The sequence below is a fragment of the Aedes aegypti genome, unplaced genomic scaffold (genome assembly GCF_002204515.2).
Source record: "Aedes aegypti strain LVP_AGWG unplaced genomic scaffold, AaegL5.0 Primary Assembly AGWG_AaegL5_hic_scaff_760_PBJ_arrow, whole genome shotgun sequence".
Taxonomy (NCBI): domain Eukaryota; kingdom Metazoa; phylum Arthropoda; class Insecta; order Diptera; family Culicidae; genus Aedes; species Aedes aegypti.
Genome location: NW_018736449.1, coordinates 10,567 through 15,611, shown reverse-complemented (window position 1 = coordinate 15,611; position 5,045 = coordinate 10,567). Strand labels below are relative to the sequence as shown.

At 39.9% G+C, this 5,045-nt stretch overlaps 1 pseudogene; it reads right to left on the bottom strand.

The window, feature by feature from the left end:
• Window positions 1–1,695: 1,695 nt before the first annotated feature.
• On the bottom strand, window positions 1,696–2,595 carry LOC110681373 (annotated as a pseudogene).
• Window positions 2,596–5,045: the final 2,450 nt, after the last annotated feature.

Here is a 5,045-nt window from a genome sequence, read left to right as displayed (position 1 = left end):
AGAACTCAAGTGATCAGAATAATCGAAACCAAAATTGAAGCTTTATTGGTAAGTTTTGGCTATTCTTTAGTAGAATTTAGATTCTTATCAGCCTATTTTCGTGATTGTAGGAACACGATTGAAACGCTACGGATTCATGCACGGCCACCTATAAATAACTCATGGAAGCGACAAGCCATCATAAGAAACTACACCCAAGCCAAGGACGTAAAATATTTAATGTGTGATAAATACAAAAATATAAGGTATTTAAAGTTGTAACCGTTTTCTTTATTTCAAAATTAAGAGCGAAATAAAATAGGGCGGGAGAGAATTGGAGGGTAGGTGGAATGGGTCTGGGATCAATAAATCCCTTTTTCATTTCAAATGAAAACAGTTTAAAATCAAAAAACAATCAAATTTATTTTAAAAATGTTAAGTTTTATTTCAAAGCAAACATATTGTTGTTTCAAAAAGAAAAAAAAAATATTGAACCAAAAAATATGTTTGTTGAACGACATTGGGCCCTGCTGTCAAATTCAACAATTATTATATTGAAACTGAACCACTAGTAATTATTAAAACAATGCAAAGCTATTATAAGCCGGCAAACAATACAGAAAAATGGTCATAATGATACAGAATATTTTTGATATTAAAAATATTTTCTCTGCGTGATTTGGATATAATTCAACAGAAATGAATTCTGTTTAAACTCAAATGTTGCATTGCTTGTAAGCTTCGAAGGAAAAATAATAAAAAAAAAATCATCCACTTTTTTAAGGAATTGTCGGACTTTTCCCGGAACACGGTTAATTAATTGGTGCACACTACTTAACCCATATGTTTGACAAGTTCATCCCATTTAGTTTTCAGTTCGTCGATATTTTGGCGATACTTTGATTCACTCTTAGCTTCCGCTTCATGATAGCCCATGGTGTGAGTTGGGGTCAGTTACGAGGGTATCACCTATCATGAAAAATCCTTAAATTTCGTCAACAATTTTATGGTACGGAATTTGGCCACATTTCTTCAATTTTATTTCCTATTTGGTTGTCTGCAGACATAGTATGATCGGAGGCTTCAATATCTGAAGTCGAATCCATTGCATGGCACTGCACGGCAGCACCGAACTTTTTGGCCGAATCGCGGTCTGAAATGTTTGGATTTGAATCAATGGTCCTGACTTTAATCCACAGCTGACGGTACACAGTAACTGCCCAAAGCTTCCTCTGTGGCTTGCGATCTGTCAAAATAGTTACTTCATACTTATTCAGTACGAGCCACACAGTATTTATTGAAAAACCTAACGCTTTTGCAATTTCTGTTCCTGATCAAGGCGGTTTTTTCACCTACTACTATTAGGTACCATTACCAGCCCTTGCAAGTATAAAAAAAAAGATACAGAGACCATTATTTTACTTAAAACAGGGACATTAGAGACTTACATTAAAATAGAGACCAAGTATTTAAACATCGACCTGCTACCAGCCCTGATAACATACCTATCTTATATTGAATGGATTGCTTAAAAAAAGCCTTAGGGGCTGTCCATTAATTATGTAAGACAATTTTGGAGGTTTTTAGACCCCCCCTCCCCCCATAGTAAGATTTTTTGTATGAAAACTAAAAATAATTTGTATGGCGCGTAAGAAATCTTAAACCCCCCCTCTCCCCATAAACCCTTACGTAATTAATGGACCACCCCTTATGTTGTAAACCCAATGATCCATAGGATCTTATATTTTACCTCTACTGAACGCAAATCAACCCAAATGCTGGAGCAACTCTCGAGCCCGCTGATATTTACTTCCCTCCAGCAGCGAATCATCCCCACTATCCTTAGCCTGTCGGTCCAGCTCTCGGATAACTTCCTCGGCCCGTTTGGTCAAATTTTCCCGTCCAGGTCCCTTCGTACCCGAAAGATACTCCAGCACCACCGGCCAAATGTCCCCGTCCAGGTGGTCCTCGTCGAACACGTGCTTCTGGATGTAGACCTGTTTGATCTTCTGGAACTTCCACTTTTCCCGACTGTCGTTCCAGGTCTGCAAATACTGGCGGCATTCCTCTTTCTCGCGGTTTCTTCGCCTTTTGCTTCTGCTCGTCCACATTTTTGGCGTGTTTTTCGCGCTTTTTGGCCCGTTTGGTCTTTTTGTTCAGCTTAAGGGCCGGATTTACCAGCAGGGCTTTATCGATGGTCGTTCCGGCTGTGATATTGGAAGCTTCGTCGAGTTTAGATTGTTTTGGAGCTGATCCATCGTTTAGAACTTCATCGCTAGTAGGGTCCGAGGGAGTTTTCCGTTTTTCTAAAATAGAAAGAAATCAATCGGTTGAGGTTGATTCGGTTTTAGATCCCGCAAGGCAACACTCACCTTTTTTCGATTTTGGTTTTGGCTTCTCATCGTTCGTTTCTATCGCATCTTGATCTTGTTTTTCAGAGGGATCTTCAGAGGATTTCAGTTTCTTTTTGCCCATGATTATTACAGTAATATAACACTGTTTAAATGCTTAGTTATTACTATTTCAATCACACAAATCGTTTTAGAAAATCAGAATAATTTCGGCAATTTTTGACGGCATGTGCGCTTTTCAAAACAATTAGCTGGCTGCGTACTTTATGTGTTTATAAATATTTTCGAATAAAATCTGACAGCTAGGGTTACCAGTTTGATTGCGATGATTTTGGAGCAACATTCGGAAAAAAAAACCCTAAGACGATGCCCACCAGTGCGTTCACAGATGCGTGCATAAAATGAATACGCAAAGCGGTTCTATTTTAGCTATTCTTTCATTTCTGCACCGATCGTTGATATCAAGGTTGGTAAAGTACAACCCTGTTTCCGCACCGGTAGTTGCTATTCTTGCTTCTTGTTTATCATTATTGACAGCTACAGTGTTTGCACGACATAACGTGAAGTGCCCGCATTGTTTGGACGTTTAGACAAAAAGTATCGCTAATGAATTCCTTTGATTATTTCTATCAAGAATTCCACCGGAATTTTCTTCAGAAATTCCAGGGATGCCTCATGAACTCCTCTTAAGGTTTCCCCTCCGGGGTCGAGGATTTCCTCCATGGAGTTCCACCAAAAAATCCTCCAGATTTGTTTTTCAAGAACTCTTCCGGGAATTTTTTTGCAGCTCCACCGGGAATTCCTTCGGATTTTCTCCATAATTCGTCCTGATTTTTTTTCGAAATATCTCCAGAATTTTCCAGAGTTCCTCAAGTACAGGCAAACCTTCATGAATCGATTACTGAAGTTCCCATCGACTCATAGAACAGAAATGCTCCGGGAATTTCTCTAGACTTCTTCTGGGAATTCTGGGGATTCCTCTAAAAAATATTCCGGATTTCCATCGGCAATTCTTCTGGAAATCATCCAGCAATTCCTCGGAACGTCCTCCGGATTCCACCGGCAATTCTTCTAGATTTCTTCCAGAAATTCCTCCAGCGATTCATTTGGTTTTCTAGAAAGTTCCTCCGGAGTTTCTTTCCAACTGTGGGAATTTGAATTTTCACCTTAGTTTCTCCAGGAATTTCTTCGGAGTTCGTCAAGCAATTACTCCGGTGTTTCTCCAGAAACGCTTCCGGACTTCCTCCAATAACACATCCGGAGTTTCTCCAGGAACGCCTCCTAAGTTTCTCCATGAATTGCTTCGTAGTTACTCCAGGATTTCCTTTGGAGATTTTCTAGGGTTTTGTCCAAAATTCCTACAGGAATTCCTTTAGAGTTCCTTCGGAGCTTCACCGGTGATTCCTCCTGAGTTGCTCCAGAAATTCCTCTGGAGTTCTTTCAGCAATTCTTTTGGATTTTATCCAGCATATGCTTCGCGGTTTCTTCAAAGCTTCAGGAAGAACTCCGGAGAAATTTCTGCAGGAACGCCGGAAGAATTGTTAGAGGACCTACAGAGGAATTCATGGGGAAAACCCGGAAAATTCCTTGAGGAATACCCGAAAGAACTACGCAACAATTCCAAAGGAGCTAAGAAGGAAATCCAAAGTACTTCCCGGTGGAACTTTGGAGGAACTTCGGAGGATATACTGGATTTAATCCAGAAGAATTGCTGAAAGAACTCCTAAAGAATTTCTGGAACAACTCAGGAGGAATGAACGGTGAAGCACCGAAGGAATACCCAGAGAACTTGAAAGAAATTCCTTTAGGAAGTCTGGAGATAATCCTACAGAATCTCCAAAAGAAAATCCTAGAAAAACTATGGAGGAACTCCGGATGTGTTTCTGGAGGAACTCTGGAGGCGTTTCTGGAGAAACACCGGGGTAATTGCTTGACGAACTCTAGAGATATTGCTGGAGAAACTAAGAAGGAAATTCGAAGGAATTCCTGGTGGAGTTCCAAAAGAATTCCCGGAGGAATTCTTGGAGAATATCTCCAAAGGAAATCCCCGGATTATTTCTTGGAGGGAATTCTCGGAAAGTTCTTGGAAGAAATCCCCGGGGGCATTCCTGAAGGAAATCCTCTAAGAAATTCCTGGAAAAAATTTTCGGAAAAAATCCTGTTGCAAATTTTCCAAGAACTACCTGGAGAAAATTTCCAGAAAAATTCTCTGAAAAAAAATCCCCAAAATAATTTTTGAAGAAAATCCCCGGAGAAACTTCCTTATGATTTTTTTTGGGTGAAATACCTTGAGGAAATTCTGGACGAAATTCCCTGAGGGATTACTATTGGAAATCTCCTTGGTAATTTCTAGAGCAAATCGCCAGGGAAGTTTCTGGAGGAAATGCTCAGGGGAATTCCTGGACCAATCTCCGGAAGTGCTTCTGGAGGAAATTCCCGAAGCAATTCCTGGAGGAAAGCACAAAAGAATTTCTGGACGAAATCCCCGTAGGAATTGTTATTAGAAGTCCCTTGGGGAATTCCTGGAGAAAATTCTCAATAGAGGTCTTGACGATTATCCCCGAAGGAATTTCTATTTGATATTCTCGGAAAAAATCCTGGAGTAAATCCCCAGAGGAATCTATAAAACAATATCCAATCATTTTTTTAAGAAAATCCTCAGAAAAATTTCTGGTGCAAATCCCCGAAGGAATTGCTATTGGAGATCTCCTGAAG